Genomic DNA, 10,932 nt, shown 5'->3' with positions numbered 1-10,932 from the left:
CTGGAGATGGTGGAAGTTGTAGTCCAACACATCTGGAGGATGCCAGGTTGGGGAAGACTGTCTGGTCGAGCTCTTAGTAATTTGCAAGGGTTTCTGATTCTGAACTGTTTAACAACAGCAGGAGCAAGCAGGCCTCCTCGGCAGTCCCTCAGTTAGGCTTCTGGAATGAAGAAAGCCTAGGTGGAAAACCAGGAGTGGATTTGGGGATGTAGGGGGCAGTGCCCTCTGTTCTGAAAACAAATTCCTGGGCTGAACGTGTGCAGTGAGAGGCAGCCTGTTCCTTTAATTCTAAGTCCTGGGTGGGCAACACATGGCCCTCCAAATCAGGTGTCCCCAATGCGGCACCTGTGGACCCCCCCTACGGCACCCACAAAGCTCTCCACTCCCTGCCCCCTTCAAACATTTACTTTTAATTAACAAACTTGAAACACATTAGGATGCCAGGTTCTCCTTCCTATTCCTGAACTTGCCATTAATCAGCTATTCAGCAGGCAGGAACGGAAGGGGGTCACCCCTTCATGGGCCCACCCAATCTTCTTCTGTCCACACAGACCTTTCCCCTTTGCTGTCCCCATCTCTCCACTCACAGCCTCTAGCCTCATTATTTCTCTCCACCCAACCCTGTTCCTCGCTATTCCTCTCCCTTTCCTGTTCCTCGCCTTCTTCTTTCTCTCCCTTCCTGGCCCCTAGCCTTGCTCTCTCTCTCCCTCTCCCGCTCACCCACTTCTGTTGCTGTTTCTCTTCAGATTCCAACTGAACATCAGGAAAAACTTCAATATGACAATGGAACCAATTACCTAGGGAGGTGGTGGGCTCTCCCACGCTGGAGGCGTTCAAGACGAGGCTGGACAGCCACCTGTCATGGATGCTCTGACTTGGGTTCCTGCACTTAGCAGGGGGTTGGACTCGATGGTCTTATAGGCCCCTTCCAACCCTACTATTCTATGATTCACTCCCAGCCTCTAGCCTCACTATTTTCTCCCCATCACTACCACTTTTGACAGCCAGGCCCCCATGGCAGCCATTACATGACTAGCCACATCCTCCATGGGAGCCATTTTGAGGTGGTGCCCACAGCAGTTTCTTAAATTCTGAAATGTGCCCATGGGTCCAAAAAGGTTGAGGACCCTTGCTGTAGATGTTTTGGCCTACATAGGTCTGATGAGAGTTGTAGGCCAAAGCATTGGGAGGGCCACAAGTTCTGAGTGGATGTCCACCTTAAGCTGCTATTTTGCACCTCGCTTCAGCTGGTGGACCTCAGGGTTCTAGTGATAACAAAACAAGGTAGATCCCACAAGCCTGAAGTAGGGTGGCTGGTTATGCATTGCCCGAAAAAGAGGAAACGTAATACTAAAAAAGAGGATACATTTGCATAAAATTTCCAGGTGCAAATTCATAGGTATAGATGCAAATTTTGAAATAATTATTATAACTTAGGGTGCAATCCTATGCATGTTTAGACAGGAAACAAGTCCTACAACTCCCAGCACTCCCCAGCCAGCTGGGGACTGAGTTGTAGGCCTTTTTTTCCTGTCTAAACGTGCGTAGGATTGCACCCTGAAATAGAAATGCCGTACAGCTCACCATAGCGTGGAAGACTGTGACCAGTCTTCTTCGGGTACTTTATCTTTCATCCAGTCTTGGAATGGAGAACCCTTCAAAGAGAGGACACTTTCACACAGAGGACTCTCCAACAGCCCTTCAACAGAGGAGTGTCCTCTGTAAAGGAGGGGATGTGGCCACCCTAGCCCGAAGTCCACACACCCCTGCAGTTCAGCAGCCATGTCTGAAATGCGCAAGAGGGGAGAAGGGGTTCCCCAAGGGCTGCGTTACAAAAAGGCAGTGACTTTGATCCTCAGCCTGTCACCCTGGAGCTTGGAAGTCTGGCTGTTGGCTCCTGCAATGAGTCAAAAGCTGCTAATTGTTAGCTCTATTTATGTACAGTGTCCCGGCATGGGGCTGGTGTTCAGCGCAGAGGTGTCTAGGATAAACGTCTGCTTCCCGGCACCAGCTGACAGCTGCCTCCCACTCTTGCTTCAACTGCACATTCGCAAAGGGGCTGGAAGGAAGGAGCAAGTCCTAGCTGCCTTGCTTAACTTAACATGAAGAACAGATGTTAATCGTTTTGAGAAATGTGTGATTTGGGGAAACGATATGGTACAGTCCTGGGTATTGGCAACCGCCTCAATTTTCTGGGGGTGGGGGGAAGGATCATATATATATGTTGCAGTTTCAAACCCCATGTTGCCAGGATCATATATCTAGGAGCCCAGGAAATGGCAGGTGTCACCCGGTCCTGGGAATTTTCCAGCTCTGTTAGGAACCATTATGGCTATCAATGGCTTCTGCTGGCAGTATGCTACCTCCAGTGTCAGAGGCAGTATGCTCTGGGGTGCTGTTGCACTCCTGTCCTGCTTGTGGGTTTCCTGTGTGCAGCTGGTTGGCTGCTGTGTGAACAGAATGCTGGACTAGATGGACCCTGGGTCTGATCCAGCAGGGCTCTTCTTATGTTCCTAATGTTCTTGTGTTTATTATGTCTTGGAGATGATGTCTTGGATGTGTGTGGATTCATTATGTCTTGGATGTGTGTGGAAGGTCCCAGGTTCAAGCTCTAGCGTCACTGGTCAGAAGAATCAGGTAGCAGGTGGGGAAAGGGCGTTTTCTTCCTGAGACCATGGAACGCTGCATGCTGGCTAGGGGATACTGGAGGTTGTAGTTCAACACATCTGGTGGGCGTCCGGTTGGAGAAGTGCACAACTGACCTAAGTGCACAACTAAAAATAAAAACCCAGATGGCCTGCAAAGAGTGTGCACGTGTGTTTTTGCCCTTGTTTTGCAGGCAGTTGGCTTGGGATTTAAAAAAAGAAAAAAGCAGACATTGCTACCCTCCTGTCCCCTCCACCCCCAGATGGGCAAAGGAGACAAAGGGGTACCATGGATGGCACAATGGGCAGTTTGGGCAGCTTCCTGGGACGTCAGAATTCAAGGGACATCAAAGTACTCTGGAACAGGATCAAGTAGGGGAGAAGATCAGAGGTCCACCGTGCTCTGTCACTGCAGGCTTTTAAGAAGGCCTTGAAAACATATTATTTTACCGTGGCCTTCGCCTGATATGATTGCTATTGTTGCTGGCTTTTTTTGTTTTTTAATAGCTGTTTTTATTGTTGGTTTTTATTGCTGCTTTATTGTATTTATCTTTTTATTGCTTTTAATATCTTAATGGTTACATGTTTTATTGTTGTAAGCTGCCTGGGAGGGCTTCTGCCCTGAAAAGTGGCCAAGTAGCATTTTAAATAGATAGATAGATAAATAAAGATAGGCGTTGCCAGATCATTGGGACAGCAGGGTCTGTGCAACACCCCCTCATTTCATTCACAGAGCGAGCAGGGGAAAGGGTTGCAATTAGCAGATGTCCTGAGGAGGCACTGCAGTCTGAAGTCAGCCTCCCCCTTGCATCCAATAAGTTACTGACAGGCAGAAAAATGAAATATGTTTGTCTAGAGCAGCAACAACAGCTTGAGCCAACCCTGGGGAGGGGAGCACCCAGGTTCCCAGCCACGCACCCCGTTTTTTCTTCCCCCTCCCTCCATTCTCTGGAATCACTGGGTGCCAATCACATTCATTTGGTTCGTTTGCTTGCTTGTTTTTAAGATTCCTGGGCAAGGTTCAGGTGCAGGAAAAAGTAGAGTTCAAATCTCACTGTCTATGAGTCTGACTGAGAAATATTGACATAAGTCCTTGCAGTAGGCAAAGGTCACTGCAAAACATTTGACTTTGGTTGAAAAGTAACAAATATCTTGAGGACTATTTTTCCACCACCACCCTTGTGACTGCTACTTGATTCCTTTTTCTTTCTTTCTCTCATTAATTTATTTGCAAAGATCTACTTTTGGGTGCTCCTACCGTTGTACGTGTCTCCTCTCCCTCCTGTTTTTCTGGTACTAGATGCACAGATTTCTGAGACAAACTGCAATATGAACCTGTCCCCCCGCCTCCGGCCATTCTCCCCCCATTGGAGAAGGCCGGAGATCATGGAATAAAAGACTTATTCTGTTGGTCAGGACCCCATCAGATCAAGCTCCTCCTGTCGCACCAGCCCATAAGAATATGGGCTAACGTTTAGCCACACGGGGCCAACAGTCTTTAGTAGGATGCTAAACTCTGGCTTGTGCCCACCAAGCCCACATACGGGAGGCATTGTGTTTCCATGCACAAACAATGGCTGAAGAATGGCAAGGCCCCCACTGTAGCGCTTGTTCACGCTTCCCGAGACTGTTTTGCATGCAGAGGACGTGCTTTGAGAGCTGGGGTGGTGCGGTGGTTTGAGTGTGGGCCTGGGGATACCAGGGTTTTAGTCCTGTTCGGGTCAGGAAGCTCACTGGGTGACTTTGGGCCAGTCACTGCCTCTCAGTAGCTTGCCTCACAAGGTTGTTGTGAGGATATCATGGAGAGAAGGAGGAGGATCATGTATGCCGCCTTGAGTTCCTTGCAAGAGGAAAAAAGGCAGGATATAAACGTAATAATAAATAAACCACTTAGGGAGACTCTGTATAGCTGTCATGACTAATAGACAGCAATAGATCTCTTCTGCTTCATGAATTTGTCTACACATAAGAGCATAGCATTTGTCTGGCTGGATCAGACCAAAGGTCCATGTAGTTTAATATGCTGCTTCCCACAGCATTTTATTTAGTAATTTAAAACACTTTTATACCACTTTTCACCCCCTGCGCCACCAAGCGGTTTACATAACAAAACAAACAGACAATAACATTAAAACCAAAGCCCTCAAATCAAAAGGGGTAGAGTTAAAACTTTCAATTCAAAATCACCAAAAGCCGAGCAGAATAAAAATATAGTCCCTGCCAGCCTAAATGCCATCAAGGATGGGGCTAGTCCCATGTCCTTTGGGAAGGAATTCTGCAGCTGAGGTGCTGCCGCAGAAAAGGCCCATTTTGCATTCCCATAACAACGCTTTTTTTTTTGAGGTGGGACATACAACAGGGCCTTTAAAGAACATCTCGACCTGCAGGCAGGTTCATATAGGAAGAGGCGGTCTTTCAATATCCTGGCTTTAGGTCCTAATCCTATGCATGTTTAGACAGAAAAAACGAGCGAACATCTCCTTGGGGGTCATGCAATGAAATTTGTGCAGGCATTTTCCAGGGCTCCACTCCACACTTGACAGAGTGACTGTGCATTATGCAGTTAGCATGCCCGTTATCTATATTAAGCAACCACATCAATAGTTATGATACATTTGCTGTGCTCATTGCTGCAGAAAGGATTTGAGGCCCAGCTGTCTTGCCAGAATGCTACAAGCTGCAACGGCTGTGTCATGGCTTGGTGGGGCTGTGCCAGATTTCTAACCAATGTCGGGTTTTAATTGCACAAGAAGGATCTCAGTAGACTGCAGAGCTAAGATTAAAGACAGCAAAGTGATATGAGTTTTTTTTTAAACACACACACACACACACAAGAATTCTTTCCAATATTCTGATTTCTTGGTCATAAATGTCACAAAATGCGTGAACAAACTGGGGAGAGGAGAATAGGTTTTTAAGGAGCCAGTAGGAGCAAAAATAAGTATTTTTGCATGGGGCAAAAATAGCAGCTAAATCCTATGCATGTTTGCTCAGAAGTGTCTCCCATTGTGTTCAATGGAGCTTACACCCAAGTACGCACAGTACTGCAGTCTAACAGCACAATCCTACACAGAAATAAGTTCTACTGAAGTCAACGGATCTTATTCTCCAGTAAATGAGTACTGAAGTTGCACCCTAAGGCTGAAAACCAAAAGTGCACTTACTAGGGGGTAAGCCCCATGGAACACAGTGGGGTGTACTTCAGAGTCAACATGCATGGGATTGCATCGCAGGATTCCTAAACCCAATCCCCCAAAGATCATGGTGTTCAAAACTGGGAAAGGATTTAATAATTTAACAGATAGTTATTTAGAGAACTAGAACAAAAACCCAGGGATCTCGTGGCCTAAACTCTTTATGGGGCAATCCTATACATATTTGGACAGAAAAAACGTCCTACAACTCCCAGCATGCACCAGCCAGCATGGCTGGGGCATGATGGGAGTTGTAGGGCATTTTTTCTGTCCAAACATGCATAGGATTGCACCCTAGTAGTGTATGATACTGGTTCCTAAACAACTGAAATATTTCCCTTGATTGGTCTTCTTGGGCGATCTGGATGACAGAATCATGAACCGCCATAGTGATGAAAGGGCTTCAAGATGAGGGGGAAAGCATAGTTCAGCAGCAGAGCATCAGCCATGGATGCAGAAAATCCCCAGTTCAGTCCTCAGCAATTCCAGTTATATAAGGACCAGGTGGCAGATGGCGGAAAAGACCTTTCTCCGCCTGGGACCCTGGAAAGCCACTGTCAAAGCAGACAGTATTGGGTGAGATGGACTGATAGTCCAACTCAGCACAAGGCAGTTGTCATATATATTCAAGACACAATCTGCAGAAGGTCCAGATGAATCGGCAAAATGCTGATTCATGGCACGCCCAGAGACATCCTGCTAAGCGACCCATGAAGTTGCACACTGGCTGCACAATCACGGAAGCACACTACTTTCTGAGGGGATGCTAGTCCCGTCAAGCTGCAATCCTGCAAACTGTCAAGCTACAATTTTCCTCTCTATTTACACTAGATCGACCCCAGAGATCTTCTGGGAAGGCTTTATTGGTTGTCCCAAGACCAACAATGTGTTGCCCGGTAATGGCTCATAAGCTGGCATTCTTGGTAGCGGCATCCACCCTCCGGAACTCTTTCCCATGTGTGGTCCGAGAGATGGAAACTGCGTCAAGCTTTAGACGTCCCTTGAAGATGTATGTTTACTCAAGCTTTCCCTGACTTGGAATTGTACTGCTCTGTCCTACTCTTCTTGTTGTCTTTTAATGCCTATTACGTTATATTGTTTTTATGCTAGTTTTTATATATATGTTTTTTAAAAATAGTAATAATTTTATCATGGTTTTTATTCTTGTATCCTATCTGCTGTTCACTGTTCTGAAATCTTTGCATGTAGAGTGTTATACGAATATTGTAAATAAAATATTGTATTTTATGTATTTTAAAATATAAACTGCGTACGAGATCTTAGGATATCACACAGCATGTAAGTAATTTAAAGAAATCTGGAAGGGACAGATCTTGATTTGCATATTGCATTACTGGCATCCCCAAAGAAATACGAGTTGCCCCTAGGCTCTACCCAAAAGTGGACTGGAGTGAGGGAAGAGGTCACATCTCATTCTCATTCACTGTGCCCTGTGCCCACTAACTTGGGCATAAGTCTCCTTTATCACAGTAAACATGCTTTTTAAAGATTACACGCGTGCTCAGAATGCCAGGCTCATAGCCAGACCCTGGCATGTTTACTTGGAAGTAAAATCCATTCGGTTCAAAGGGTTTGCTTCCAAGTAAGCCCATACTTGGGATTACAGCCTCAGAGAGGCATGCAGCCTACGCCAGTCTCCAACGAGGTGCCCTCCAGATGTGTCGGGCTAACCACCACAATGGGATGTTAGCCCAACACATCTGGAGGGTGCCAAGTTGGGTGAGGCTGCTGTATACCGATGTCAAGGGCCTGTTCCCTTGTGCCACTCTGGTGCAGCGGTTGAACTGCTGGACTTCGCAGGCCTGGGTTCAAATCTCCACTCAGCCAAGAAGCTCAGTGGGTGAGCCAATCACACACTTTTCCAACCTAACCTATCTTACAGGACTGCTGTGAGGAAATGGAGCGGGGGCATATAATCTAAGCTGCCCTGATCTCCGTGGAGGAAGGACAAGACAGTAATAATATTGCAGAGAAGTGAAAACGATGGGGCAGAAACTGGTCTTTCTGTGTGGGTATTTTGAGGGGCGAGAGGTGGGCTAGGCCCAGCCTAGAGCTTCAGTTCAACCCCAGCCCCCCTCTCTCAGGACGTTTCTCCGCTTCAGATGCCATTTTCTCCATCCTTCTTCTACTCCTACATGGATAACTTGGGGTGGGGCCAGGGGGAGAAGGAAGAACGGCCAGGGGATCCCTCAAGGTGGGGCCTGACCCGGAGAAGGGCCTCCGGTTGCTGCTCCTTATGTTGCATTATTTCGGATACGATCTTCTGTGAGCCGATGAGGGATTTCATTCCATGTAGCTATATAGAAACATCACAGTAGCGGCTAAAAAATACTCCCAGCGCCACGGCGCGCGCGCCAGGGTCCCTTCTTCATTTTCTCGTTCGCTATTTCAGCTCTTTCCATTGAAGAGACGCGCACAAAAAGAAATGGAGGCGGCCGGCCCCTCCCCTCCCGCGCCGCCGGCTGCGCGGGCCGCGCGAGGCCGAGGCGGCACCAGGCGGCGTCCGCGCGGGCGAGCGCGCGTCTGCGGCGGAGCGGAGCTGCCCGCGCCGGGGCGCGAAGCGGACACACGCAGCCCGCGGCCCGAGCGGGGCCCCGGCGCGGAACGCCCGTCCCGGCGGAGGCGCGGCTCCGGGCCCTGCGCGTGCCGGCGGGGTGCGCGGGGGCGCCAGCTCGCGCTGCCCGGGCGGCCGCCACGGCGCGCGGCGCTTCCTTGCGCGCCGCCCAGGCAGGCAGGCAGGCAGGCGCGCCCCCTTCCCCGCCGCTGCGGCGCGCGCATGCGGAGGCCGGCCCGGGCCTCGCCCCCCCCCCGCGTCCCTTCCGCGTCGCGCAAGCAGGAGGGGAAGGAGGCGCGGGAGGCCTTGCGAGCGGGGCGGGGCGGGGCGCGCGCCGTTTTCTGTCTTCTGGCTTGCGGCGCGGCCGCGCGGGCCCCGGCTGTCTCCCGTCTCTATAGTAGCGGTCCGGGGGCCCCGCCCACCGCAGCCTAGCCGAGCGAGCCCCGCCCACTCTCTGCTCGCGCTCCCTCGCTCGCTCTTTCCGCCGCCGGCGCGCGCCAGGGGCGGCCTCGCCTCAGCCGCGCTCTCCGCATCGCCTTCTGCTGTCCGCTCGCTCGCCCGCCCCTCCCGTCTCGCTGGGCTGCGCGCGCGCACACACGCGGTCTCGCGCCCTCTCCCTCCTTCCCAGTCGATGGTGCCGCCGCCGCCGCCGCCTTCTCCTCAGCAGCAGCAGCAGCGGCAGCTACTCCTCCTCCTCCTTGTGAGGCAAAGAAGCCGCCTCAGTTGCCGCCATTACAGGCCTCGCTCGCTCGCGTCCCCCTCCGTTTTGCCTCCCGCCCTCCTTCCTTCCCTCACCGTGCCGGGACCGGGGAAAGGAAGGAAGAGAGCGAGGAGAGGCGGGCGGGCAGGCAGGCGGGCCGGAGGGAGGGGAACATGGCGCCGCCTCCTTCTCCTCCCGCTGCCGCTTCGGGTCCTTCTCCGCCCCGCCCCGAGAGCCCGGCCCGGACCCGCCGCCGATCCGGTAGGTACTGTCGGATCGAGCCCTCCTTCTCCGCCCCGCCCCGGTTCCCATTGAGGGGGAAGGGAACAATGAGGAGCCCGCCTCGTCCTCAGGGCAGAGCCCCCCCTTTACCTCAGACATCAGATCTGAGGGGGGGAGGAGGGGGTGTCAGTGAAGGGAGGGGTGTGTGTGTGTGTGAGAGAGAGAGAGAGACGTACACAGAGGAGGCACTCGTGGCTTTTTTGAGGGGGGAGAGTGAAATGGAGGAATTCTCTCCTTCCCCCTTGCCCACACACACCGCGCGGGGAGGGGTGCGGTGCGAAGAAAAGACCCTTCCCCGCGAGGGAACGTGGGGGGAGGGGCAGATAGAGCCTCCTCCCTTCCCTCCCAAATATGTGTCTCCTCCCCCCCCTTCTATGAGGTATCAGGAGCGGGAGGGAGTTCGGGGAGGGGTGTGTGCAGTAAAGGGCAAAATCTGCTCCCTGTTGTTGAGGGGTGGCGGCGGCGGCGAGCCGAGGCTTTCTTCCTTCTCTTCCTCCTCACCCCCCCCATCAGCTTCCATGCCCTGTTTGGGTCGATAAACTTGAGGTGTCGGGAATAAAAAGAGCCGCTCCCTGGTGTATTCGGGGGGGGGGGGAGAAGAGACTTCCTTGGCTTTGGGGGAGAGGAGGATTGGAGTTTCTCCGCCCACCCCCCATTGTGCCAGTATTCAAAAGGGTGAGGAAAGGTGCAAGAAATGCAGACAGAGGGATTGGAAATTTGAGGTATTAAGGTAATGGTTACAGTGATGATTGTTATCCCACCCATTCGATGCCCCCCCTTTGGGTGGGGTGGAATTAGTGAACACCCCCTTAGCATAACGCAGTGGGGAAGGTGCTTGAGATTGGGGAGGGGCATACGGAGGTAACCTAGAATAACATTTGAGGGAGGAAATCAGTTTTCACCTCCCAGAGGAGGGCAGTAGATAGAAACTTGTGTGGGTTTTGCCTAGAGGAGAGCAGAAGCCACACTCACTGCTGCTGCTTGGGTGGGTGGGTGGGCATATATGTATGTGGGGATCTGGGCTTCGTATAGGAGGAGAGACCCTTTGCTGTAGTGCTCAGGGAAGAGAGATACATGGAAAGATCCTTGTTCGCATCCTTAGCCTGGGGATAATGTTGGACAGGGGCTGGTAATGATCTTTTTGCTACGTTCTGTGGGGTGGTCCTACCTCCCAGAAGCACTTGAGGCAGATGACTGGGGTGGGAAATGTTGCCAGTTGCTTTCTCCAGCTCAGTTCTGTAGGAACTGGAGATTTTTTTCTCCTAATTTTGAAGGAATTTGGATATACTGAGATCATGCCTTAAGGGGGAAGTGAATCTCCCTTTCATGCTCTAATGAGGCTGGGAAGTGGTGCCAAGGGAGTGGGTACTCCTCCAAACACTGTAGGGACATAAGGGGCATAGGGCCATACTTTTTTCTTAATATGTATATATTGTTGCCCCCCCCCCCGAACTCTTCTATCTTGTATAAAACTAGAGGCAAAAATTAGGGTAACCATATATTTCACTGTTTCCTACTCAGGAGTGCTTTTGTATA

General features: G+C 51.0%; 1 protein-coding gene across 4 annotated transcripts in view; it reads left to right on the top strand.

Annotated features, from left to right (window-relative positions):
• The first annotated feature begins 8,764 nt into the window (after positions 1-8,764).
• ARHGAP35 (Rho GTPase activating protein 35) overlaps positions 8,765-10,932 on the top strand; it is a 111,030-nt gene continuing 108,862 nt past the window's right edge. For 3 of the 4 annotated variants that reach the window (XM_084814762.1, XM_084814764.1, XM_084814766.1), the window contains exon 1: positions 8,766-9,375. The gene's annotated coding sequence lies outside the window, so the exon portion shown is untranslated. Of the gene's footprint in view, positions 9,376-10,932 lie in introns of all 4 variants that reach the window. The other variant, XM_084814763.1, reaches the window with a different exon arrangement.

The sequence above is a fragment of the Heloderma suspectum genome, chromosome 10 (assembly GCF_057233095.1).
Source record: "Heloderma suspectum isolate Gila_16-S chromosome 10, 16-S_ref, whole genome shotgun sequence".
Classification (NCBI taxonomy): domain Eukaryota; kingdom Metazoa; phylum Chordata; class Lepidosauria; order Squamata; family Helodermatidae; genus Heloderma; species Heloderma suspectum.
Note: the sequence above shows the minus strand (reverse complement) of the source record. Positions and strands in the feature narration are given on the sequence as shown.